The sequence below is a fragment of the Camelus ferus genome, chromosome 15 (genome assembly GCF_009834535.1).
Source record: "Camelus ferus isolate YT-003-E chromosome 15, BCGSAC_Cfer_1.0, whole genome shotgun sequence".
NCBI lineage: Eukaryota > Metazoa > Chordata > Mammalia > Artiodactyla > Camelidae > Camelus > Camelus ferus.
The window spans coordinates 27,289,632-27,301,948 of NC_045710.1; the positions used below are offsets into that span (position 1 = coordinate 27,289,632).

The 12,317-nt window shown below is 36.5% G+C and overlaps 1 protein-coding gene across 1 annotated transcript in view; it reads right to left on the minus strand.

The window, feature by feature from the left end:
* The window catches only part of DHX57 (DExH-box helicase 57), a 74,262-nt gene that overhangs the window by 51,920 nt on the left and 10,025 nt on the right, over positions 1-12,317 (minus strand). The window lies entirely within an intron of this gene.

Below are 12,317 nucleotides of genomic sequence, written 5' to 3' on the forward strand. Positions count from 1 at the left end.
AAGATACAGAAGTGTCTGATAAGCAAATGAAAAGATGCTCAACATCATTACTCTTTATGGAAATGTAAATTAAACCCATAATAAGGTACCACTTCACAGTCACTAGGATGGCTATATTAAAAAAGAGAATTACAAAGATTGGCAAGGATGTGGAAAAATTGGAAACCTCAGACATTTCTGGTAGGAATGAAAAATGGCACAGCCACTGTGAAAATGGTTTCTCAAAAAACTGACATGTAATTACCATATGACCCCACAATTCCTATGTATGAACTCAAGAGAACTGACTCATATACAAGTGTTTATAGCAGCATTATTCACATTATCCCAATACTGGAAACAGCCTAGATGTTCATCAACTGACAAATGGATAAATAAAATGTAATAAATCTGTACAATGGAATATTATTCCACCATAAAAAGGAATGAAGTACTGACACATAACATAAATAAACTTGCTACATAAATAAACTTGAAAACATCGTACTAAGTGAAAAAAGCCAGTCACAAAAGGCCACATAATATATGGCCTTTTATGTCAAACGTCCAGAACAGGTAAATCCATAGAGATAGGAAATAGATTAGTGGTTGCCAGGGATGGAGGAATTGGGAGGCACTGGGTTTCTTTTTGGGGTCATGCAAATAGTCTAGAATTATTTGTTGTACAACCTTATAAATACTAAAAATCACTGAATTGTTCATATTAAAAGGGAAGTTTTATGTAAGTCATATGTACTGGAGAAAAATTCACCACCCCAAAATGGGTCTTTGGCATAAGGAATAATTTAGGGTGATTATTTTTAAGAAATAGAAGCCTCCTGAAGTCTTTCTTTTTCCCTCCCCCTTAGCTGCCTAAAGAATTTAGATAAAGGACCTGTTCCCAGAATAGACGTATACCAGAGATACCTGCAAAGACTTTAGGCTAGGTGGGGGCAGGGAAACTGCAAGGCCTAGAGTTTCAAGTTCATTCCTGTCTCACTGTCTCAGCATGGCCCCACAAACATTTCTTTACCAAACTTTTGCTTTTCCATCTCCGCGTGAATTGTCTTCCTCCCCTCTGAAGCCCCAAACTATTACCTTCAATATCCTCTTTTGTCTTTAGCTGAAGATGGTATTTAAGGTGAAGGCTTTAGCCATTTTAGTGAGTTACTCAGTTTTCCTGATTCTCTCCCATGTTATGTTATTAAACTTTTGTTTGATTTTCTCCTGTTACTCTGTCTCATGTCAAATCTGTAATTCTTAGACCACCCAGTAAAGCCTAGAAGGGTAGGGGAAATTTTATTTCTCCCTGACATGGGTGAATTATATCTCAATTTTTTAAAAAAGTAGATCAGTGTATGCTCACATAGTCTATGCCTAGAAAGCTGCTATATCTTTTAGATAAAATAATTTTTAAATTACCAAAACAGTACATGACAGCTACATATCAAAAATTAAAATAAAGATCCTACTGTTTTTGCTGAAACTATTTTTCCCAAACTGACCCCCCAAATGGTGTATGCAATAGGTAACTTCTGTATCATAGTTCTTCCCTCAAAATCTTGGGAAAATTTGCATTTCTCAATATATCATTGCCAAAATTTTTTTATTTTTATTTTTATTTTTTGTTGTACTACTATAAATCTGGGTTGAAATGTCTTTTAAAATATTGAAATTAAAATGGTATTCTTGGTAGTTTGTCATAATAATAGCTTTGTATTTAATTTCAAAAGACACTATTTTTAGGTGTTCAAAGATATATTTTAAAAATTAGACATCTCTGGATATATTGCTTAGCATTAACTGGTATGGTTTTAGAATTAAATATTTTTATTGAACTGGAGTTTATAAGGAGATAAATATTGGACAAGTTAAGATAAGGTGAGAGGATGTTTCAGGGACCAGTACAAATAATACAAATTCAAAACTTCTGGAAAATATAGAAAAATATCTGCTTTACTGCAAATTAAATATTTTCCAATATTTTTCTTCAAATTATTTAAGGTAGGAAGATATATACATTGCTTTAAAGATATTTACCTTTTAATTGATGTATAAACTTTCAATGCTAAAGTTTCCAGTTTTCTAAGATACCAAAGTCATTCCTCTTAAAAACAGTTTTCTTTCTTTTACTCCTTGAAACTACGTGCAGTTCAGTTATTTGATTAGTTGATGCTAGAATCTGACCTGGAGCTTATATAATTAGAAGACACACTAGTTTTCCTCATTTAAAAGCCTAGTTAGCATATGACAGTCTCGTTTCCGGGGAAGTCAAACCTCTACTGCTTCTTTTTATAACCTTTAAGTTAATTCAGAATCCACATAAGCCTTGATCCGAGAATGATATAATAACCACAGCAAGCAACATGGGGTAAGTGTGTGCTTTTATGTGCTCTGAGAGGCATTGAGAGGGCAAATATTTTCATAAGAGAAGAAATCCCATAAATCCTGACTAATTTAGATTCAAAATATGCTAATTTTTATTTAAGGTAGTCATTTAAAGAAATAACTTTTTATTCAAAAGTTATAACAGTTTGTAAAATACTCATTTTCTTGCTTAATTTTTATATGTCATAATCTGCCTTTGTAGGTTATCAACTAATGAAATGTTTAGACTGAAGAGTTTTGCATATTTACATATTTAGTTGAAGCTGAGTTAAATTTTGAGAGCAATCTTAAAGAAAAGATGGCTGAATTCTTGTTTTACAGGGCAAATAAATCCAATATGTATATGCCTCTTTGGGATTAAAAATAAAGAATGAAAAAGATTAGGAATGGAGGGAGGTTAATTTATGCCTTTCATAACACAGAAAAGGGATAGAGGATTCTATCAGAGTTCAATCCTTTATGTGTAGAAAGATATGTGCTAATTAATTATACAGGAATATTAGTGAAAATTTCTAAACCCCTTGTTGGGGGTTTTGGGAGCATGATAAGAATTGGGTTTCACTTGAAATCTTTCTATTCTTAAGTGAGAATAGGAATCCATTATAATTATTATTGGAATTATATGGGTTTTTATATGTTGAAACAATATTCTGAAAAATACAGAAATCTGTCTTTGTATAACCCTTTTGTCTTTTTAAATAGCTTCTTTCAATACAAAATTATATTTGCTGCAAATGGTATAGCCATTTAACTGAAGGCACTTCTGAAGGATTTAACAAAAACAATCAGAAATTTATACTAGAGAAATAACTTTTTTGACACATTTATTCTAAACAGTTCCCATGAACTTAAGTAATATCTACATTTTTTGCTAATATACCATGGGCTCTGAAAATGCAACTTAAACCAGTTTGAAATCTCAGAGGCTTTTGGAAGGAAGATGATCATACCATTCTTAACTTTCAATACAAATATAAAGGTTAACAGATAAGTGACTTGAACAAATTTCACATACATTTGATGATTTGATTTGGGACAGAATTGATGAGATTCCTGAATTCTTTTTTCTCCCTCCTTCCTCTCTCTCCCCACCTTCCTCCTCCTCCCTCCTTTTTTCTTTAATGGCTGGAGTTCTTAACCTTTTTTGGGGTCAAGGATCACTCTTTAAAAATTTTTATAAACCAGCCCATCCTCTCTGCAAAAAAAAGTAAAAATCACACCAAATTTTGCATCTAGTTTCAGGAGATTTACAGATGGCCTGAAGCACAGTCTGTGGACCCCAGCTTAAGAACCTTTGATTTTGAGCTTTAGGACTAGAGTATGAGCTGCTCAATATTTTTCTTAGCTTCTGGATTTTTATAAAATGTAAGCATCTTTTAAATGAATAATTTCTGCTAATCTTCTCTCAAGGACAATGTCGAAGATGCTAACTCTCCCACTGATCAACTCCCAACACACACAGACAACTTACATGAGAATGAAACACAGTTTAACCAATATCCATAGTTTTGACCATTATATTACTGTTGCTTATCCCCAATGACTTGATTAATCACTTACGCTTTCAAGAGTGCCAGAAATCACCTTGAAAATCATGCAAAGAAAAAAAAATCCTCGTTATTTGATTTCATTTATTGCTTACAGTGCCCCACATAAGATGAACTGAACCATAAATTGCAAAATAATGCACAGGACAATTCTGATTGGTAGGGTCATGATTCTTTTGTTGTCTGCTCCTGCCCTTACTCAGAAAAGAAAGATTAGTAGGTATTAACACCCATTTAAATCTTCCTAAATAATCAGAAAAATAAAAAGAGAAAGTGGCAGCTGATCAGATGCTCAAATTTGTCCATGTCAGGAAATCTCTAGAATTTATCCCCCAAGAATGAGAAATTATCTATTTAGGATTTGGGGGAGAGGGGTGTTACTTATCTGAAAGCTATCTGAGAATACAATGCCCTCATATGGGTCTATGCCAACTCTTCCCATTTTCTTTTTAAAGGCTATGCTAGCATGGTTTTAGTGAGCAACAAAGAGACAAATTAGAAAATACTCATGCTCTTTAGAAAGCCTCCTCCTTCTCTTAAGATTTCACTGGAGTGGTGGGGAGGCAGTGGGTAGAGACAGTGGATAAGGGTGGGTAAAGGGATAATTAGGAAGAAGTGGAAACCTTACTTGTAAGATACCCTGCCACATGCTATTTACCATAACACCTGGATAAAGGATGAACAGTGGGGCAGAGGGATGGTTGCATTTCTTTACAGAGATTCTTTCAATATCCCTTCCCCATTCTCTAGCAGAGTTATCAGTGTACCCACAACAGACATCCAGGGAAAATAAAAGTTAAGGCTCTGCTAAAATTGTAGAACCAGTAAGTTAGTTATCACAGCATATTCAGCCTCCTTTTAGTTTCCCAGTTTAAATAACTGTAGAATAATTTTAAATTTTATTTTATAGATAGATTTTCCACTTCTGGATCAGGGAACTGCAGTTCAGCTCTTTTTCCCGGGCAAAGCAAACATTTAGTTCATGCAGTAGCTTTCTGAATGTTGCTTTTATCTGTGCCCTCCTTTCCTTTCTAAAAGTCGCTTCCCTAATTCAGGCCAACATCATCTTTTACTTGGATTATTAAAGGTGCCTACTCCTGGCCTCTTTGCAGCCAGTCTTTCCTCTGTAGCCATCTTACTGAAGACATGTGACCTGGTTACTCTCTTGCTTAAAAACTTTCACTGACTCCTTATTCTTTCCACTGCAGTGCAGGGTCTCAAGAAGATATCACAGCCCTCTATCTGTCTCTAATCCACCAGGCCAGCCTTACCATCTTCTCTACCCTCGATGCTCCCTGGGATCCCTAAATCCACCTATGCCTTGTAACTTTCTGCCTCTGTTCCTTTGCTGATCCCCTTTTTGCTATTTATACATGTTGTTCAAAGCCCAGCTCACATCCTATTTTCTTCATGAAATCTTCTCTGATCCCCACAACTGTAACTCATATTTTCTCCTCTGCAAGTTTCAGGCTTTTTATACTTTTCTTATTGCATTTACTCTAATCTATCATATACTGCAGTTATTTGTGTGCCTCATCTTCCCTACTTGACTGTAAGCTCCTCGAAGCAGGAAGAATGTCATCTTTATATTTCTCCCAGCACCTGGCACAATGCCTTTTACACAGTATGTGCTTAAGAAATGTTTGTTGAATTGAAATGAAATCTTCTTTTCCTATAATCCACAAAAAAGCTAAAAACTTAATTTTAGCCAAATTCCTTGTTTCTTCCCAAATAGAGTGGCCCTATTTTCCAAGTTCCTATCTGAGGAGCCCAAATGAGTGCATAATATCCAAAATATGGGGGTGGGGGTGCAAGAGAGAAAGGGTAAAAACAACACTGGAGGGACACACTAGAGGCTTCTGAAGAGTGGAGAATTTGTTGTTAATGTGTAGAAAGTACACATAGAATCAAAGGAAATGTAAGAACACTTTCAAGAATTAAAAAGGGTTCTTGGTTGGAGACAACTTCCTAGAGGACCAGCACATCAGTAAGTTTGGGCTCATCTATATATGATGGAAAAACCAAAATCATAGGGGCTTAAATAAGGTAGAAGTTTATTTCTCTCTTCTATTTAAAAAAAGAAAAAGGCCATAGATAGGCAATCCACAGCTATTCCAGCAGTTCCTTGGTGTGAAGGACCCAGGTCTCTTCTATCTGCTTTTCTTGGTGTCTCACCTCTTGGTCCAAGAAGGTTGCTAGGACTCCACCTATCTCACTGGTGTTCATCCAGCAGGAAGGAGGAATGGGAAGAAAAAGATGTGATCTCTTTTTTAAGGAGACTTCCCAGAAGTCACTCGCACTATTTCTACTTATGCCTCATGGGTAGAATCTGTTCCCATGGCTACACCTAGCTGTGAAGGAGAAGCGGGGAGACAGCTTTCTAACCGGGTTACTAAGGAAAATAGGGAAAATGGACAGTGAGTGGCAACTAGCAGTGACTGATAGAGCCAGTAAGGCCTTACATTTGCCTCTTCTATTCCTTTAGGACAATGAACAACATCTGCACAGAAAAGAATCTTTTAAGAAAAAAAATTTCTGTCAATTTAAGAGGAAGAGAAGAACAAGTCAAGCTGGGAATAAACATAGATTCACTTAGGATAAAGGACAGGGACCTTGACAAAATGACAAGGTGGCTAAGTAAGACTCTGTTCCTCCCACTGCTCACTCCTGCATCCTGGCCTCCGCCCTCTAGCCTTCTTCTCCCTTAATCCTCACATCTGCACTGTGAGCTATTATCACTATTGTGCCAATTATACAGGTCAAGAAACTGAAAGCCCAAATTCAGACTTGGCCAAACTGCCCATGAAGCTTTGGGTGATGAAAAATAAATAAAACATGTAGCTGGCTTAGAACCTGCTGTACTGCTCACAAAAGCCATATAATTCACAGTGTTGTCTAAATGAATTTGTGCTTAATTTTGACTGTAGATCACCTCCATTAGCCCCTACAGAAAAACCTATTACAAACCTATTTCACTTGTCACTTGATGTGGGTGATTTCATTTAATGTGGGATACATAGGAAAATCTCTAGCTTTTTGGCTAAAATTATTTTTGGGTCAAATAAACTGCTTTGAATTCTGATTCAGTGAAGCCCCCTAAGTCCTGTTAAGAGTATTCCACCTATGTTTCTAAATACATAAGAATTTATTTTTATTAGTCACCCCAAAGATACAAATACCAAGGTCATTACGCCTACTCAATGCCAAGTGACTTAAAAATTAAAAGACTAAGAGAAACAAGAACTTTTACTTATGTATTTTTAACTACTAGAAATATTAAACAATTGCATATATAATAAAAACTTTTAGTTCTGAAATTATAGGAAAAAAGGAGGGTATAAATTACAAGGTACCTGTCATTATCAATGCCATTTTTTTTTTTATAGAATCTCTAAAGACATCAAGAAAGCTTCGCAAAACATGGTGTGATGACTACTGGTGGAGTCAGGCCACAAGGTGAGTGAAAATTGCAAAGAACTTTTTACTAGTAAGAACGCAGATAAACTGAGGCTTAGTTAAATCAATGTACTTGTACTTTACTTAGTTTAAACCAGTTCTTGTACTTCATTCTTGAGGTACAAATATTCCAAATTGTTTTGAAGAATTCTGTAACCCTTCTTTGTTTAAATACAAACAAATGAACATGTTATGGGAGTCCTTTATTAGTGAGCAGTCAGAGCTAACAGCCATGTTACATCAGACCTTCTCTGCATTTACGAATACTCACTCACAGTATTGAGACAATAATGAACTATGGTTGAATTGAGTTCTATTTTGGATGTCTTTGAGAATTGCAAAAAAAAAAAAACCAAAAAACCTTAAGAATGACAACATTTACTTTACATTCAACTAATAGTTACTGAGCCCCTACTTTATATTAGGCTTTGTGACAGAATAACTATGTGGGATGGGTAAGTCTTATCCTCATTTTACAGTTGAGGAAACAGGCTTACAAAGGTTAAGTTATAAGGTTCCAGGGTCACAAAACTAAGTAAGTAACAGAACTAGAATTTGAAGCTAGATGTTTAATGCACTTCAGAGAAAAGTCCCAAATATGAAAAATGAATATATGTGTGTATATGCATAACTGGGACATTCTGCTGTACACCAGAAATTGACACATTGTAACTGACTATACTTCAATAAAAAAATTAAAAAGAGAGAGAAGTCCCGTTGTTCAAAGCATTATTTTTAAATTTCAAATCTAAAAAGTACACACTGTAAAACAAACACACTTGATCAAGACAGAAGAGTAGAAGTAAAATGTAAAAGCCCATCCCTCTTTCCAAGCATAACCACTGTTAGTAGTTTGACGTAAACCCGTCCATATCTTTCCTTTTGTCCAATGTACTTTGCACTATATCACACTTTCTGTCTACTTAAAAACATCAATGAATAGAGGAGGTTGAATTTACTATATATCTTTACTAGTATAAATGTCTATCTTTAAATAATGACTGAAATGCTCATTCAGCCATTATTTGGTATCTAACTGTAGAGACTCAAAGAATAGATTTCACTCGTTCTTTACTCATAATTTAGTGGAATAGTTCTTAATTTGGTTTTGACAGAGTAAATATGGATGCTTTTGAGGATCTGATGCGAGATCTGAACCTTCCCCCCAGAAGAAAATGAATCTGCATAGAATTCTGCCTATAATTCAAGGGATTTATGCATACCCTGAGAGTATACAGACCCTTGATCTTGTAGGAGTAAGATTTTTTAAATTAGTAATTTAACATAAATACTATAATAGAAGTGCAGACAAGATGCAATGGCAGCACAGAAAAGCAGGGACTAATTTTACTGAGACACGTCAAGAAAAGGAAGAGTGATACTCGCCCAGAGTCTTGATGGACACAAGGAGTCTGACACTTTGCCCAGGGCAGGGGAAGGATATCCACAGAGAAAATAACATCTGTAAATCCTAGAGGCCAGAAAGGACAGGGAACCACAAGGCTGTCTTTGTGATAGGAGCCCAGCGTATATATGGAAGTGACTAAACATGAGTTTGCAGAGCTAGGTAGAGGCCAGATCAAGAAGGGGTTTGTCTACGGTGTTTGGACGCCTGAACTTTAGGTATCACTGAAGTATCCTGATCAAGATTTTCACTGGTAGGTGAGAAGCCTATAATTAATGTGTGACTAAATAAATGATCATAGGAATACTAATGTGGATGACAGAATAAGATATAAAAAGGAGGTAAGACTATTCAATTCAGATTTGTTGAGGGATGGTTGATGAAATAATATGCTATTAAAAAGATGGTGCTAAAATCAAATGGAATTGAGTGGAAGGTCGCTGCTTTCACAAAAGACACTGGGAGATTAAAGCTCTGAAATTGCACTTGTAAGATAAAACTCAGAGTTTGGGCAGTACATCAGCCCCTCACTGCAGTGAGTCCCATGAACAATCAGTGGAAAGCCAGTGTCAGTCACTCAGGTGTGTGCATCACTCCTGGTCTGCCACACCCTCTTGCCCTCTATTGTCCTCTAGTAATTCCTGACCCATTTGGTGTCCTACTGACTCTGTGAAGAGTAGGAAAGAGAAAGGTGGTAAATAGGTCAGGTTCTCAATTTTTCTACACTGAGCAGGTATTCGCTTTAAAGTTATTTTTGTAATTTTGTTTCTAAGTAACGTAGTATGAAGCCAGGCTTACAAATAATGTCATGGCTGGTGCATTTCTATTTGGCTGTAAACCAATATATCCTACCCAAAAATCCAGTATTAGTCTCACCTCCTATTTGTTGGCAGTGGCTTCATAAGTGAGGTAAGACAATGAAGTCTCAAAGATATTTCACTTGATAAATATTTATTATTTGTTTAAAAATTTACTTAGATGCTATAAAGGCTTTGAAGACTAACCTTGTACATATATTATACATGCTATTTTGTGTGTATAATGCATAATATATATATTTTAAATACAAAGAAGCTTTTCGTCTTTACCAAAGGGTAGTGCCATGAAAGATTTCTCAGCCTACATGTTTAGATAGTGAACTTTTGTTAAAACAAAATTTACAGTTTTAGGTGACACTGCACTGATTTTTCCAGCTTGCCTTTCTACCTCATTACTTTTTTAAAATGTGTCTCCTTGCTTTTTAATAGAAATAAATAAAGTTCTGTGTTGTTTTCTTTTTCCCCAGCTTTATTGAGGCATAATTGATAAATAAAATTGTAAGGTATTTAAAGTGTGCAACGTGATGATTTGACATATGTATACATTGTAAAAGGATCTCCCTTACTGAGTTAATTAACATATCTGTCACCTCACATATCTACCTTTGTCTTTTTTTTTTTTTTTTTTTTTGGTGCTAACATTTAAGTTCTACTCTCAGCAAATTTCAATCATACAATTCTGTCTCATCAACTACAGTCATCATGTCATACATTAGATCCTCAGGCCTTATTCATTTTAAACTGAGAGTCTGTATCCTTTTACCAACCTCTCCCTAATGTTTTCTTTAGGGAAAGAAATCATTAACCATAAACATCCTCTGGAATTTAATTAAATTCAACTCAAATTTGAGTTGAGTGCCCACTGCAAAAAGTTCTCAAACTTTTCATATCAGAGGAATCTGAACAAATGATATAAATGTATTTATCTTTAAAACTCGAGCTAACTTTGCATGCCTTACTATGAAATATCTGAGCCTTTAAAAATATATAGTAATTTTAAAAATTGCTTACCATTGGGTAAAATTGCTACTTTAAAGAGATAATCTATGTTTATCCTGAGGCTTAAAGTCCAGCACTCTCATTTGGTAAGAACCAGATACTCATCAGGTGCAATGGATATGAATAAGAAATAATGCCTGCCCTAGTTAGTTTACAGTGTTGTATGGGAAACAGACACAGAGACTACTGCCTATAAATCCCAGCAGGGAGAGACACTAACAACATGGTATGAGAATGTAGTAGAAGGGCTGACTAATGATGACTTGGAGGACCAGGGCAGGCTTCAAAGAGAAGGCAGTGCTTGAATTGAGCCTTGAAGGATGAGAAATATTTAATTAGGTAAGGAAAGATATTTGAAGCATAGAAGATGGGAGGAACAAAGGTACACGGGCAAGTGTTTGATGAAATGCATGAACTGTGATCATCTACACATCTGTATCACACATACTGACTACTCTGAGGTTTTATTTGAAATACTATGAAACAGAGAAACAAATCAAGTAAATCCAGCTAGTCCAGACATTAGCTGTTACAAGTAGCAAAATCACATCAACTAGAGTCTAACTTGTACAGGGACATGTAGGGAGCCCCACCCAGGCAGCCTCTTCAAGGTTCAGAAGAAGAAATGGATAGGGTGAGGCAGTGATCTGCAGAACTGATGAGCTGGAGTTAGGGAGAAGGGGCTCCTGAGGTACAAAATTAAGGCCCAACAAGCAGAGCTGGATGGAGAGATCTGAGGCAGACTAAAATTTTGGCCCTTAATCAAACGGATTTTCTTTCATTATTCAACATTTGAATGGAACAGAGGCTGACTCCTTCATGGAGGTAGAGTGGAAACAGAGCAGCCTCAAGGGCAGTACTGGGCCTCCCATCCAGGGTGCAGAGCAGGTCAGCTCTGGCCTCTCACTGGCTACACCACTCAGCAAAACAAAAATCTCACAATAAAACCAGACTCACCCTTCTTAGAAGGCTTTTTGGCACCCATTAGTTGCCACTCAAGCCTGCATCAAGTTTATCCCATCACCCCCCACCCCAACACACACACACACACACACACACACACACACACACACACACACACACACATATATATTCACACATCCTCAAAACATTCCTTTCTATCACATAAGACACCTTCCTTGAGAGAATTCCTGATAAGTATGGTTTTGTCCGTCTCACATTGCCAGGGTTCTTTCAGAACCTCTGAAAGATTGGTGTTGCACAGCCCCTTAATCAAGCTGTAACCCCATATTCAGGCTCGAGATTGCCAAGCAACTGATTGTTGGGGGCTCCCTCCCTCTCCACAGCTGGACCGAGGGGACTCTGTGGACGCAAGCTCTCCACTCTGGCTCCTGAAGTGGTAACCAGCGCCTGCACAGTATGCACCTATGAGCTAGGGGCTCGGGGCCGCAGGAGAAGCTTAGCATACAGTCCCTACTTTTAAAGACCTTTGAAACTAGACCCCTCGGGAGGATCTAATGTTTGCTTTTTCTTCTATCTCTATTGATTTTATGTGTGTGTGTGTGAGGGGTAATTTAGGTTTGTTTATTTATATGAAGGTACTGGGGATTGCACCTAGGACCCTGTGCATGCTAAGCCAGCACTCTACCACTGAGCTATACCCTCCCCACTCTTTTATCTCTGTTGATTTTAGGCTAGAGCATGCAGCTTTGTCCTAGGCAAAATTGCCAAGGTTAGTAATAATCACTACAAGAGACTTATTAA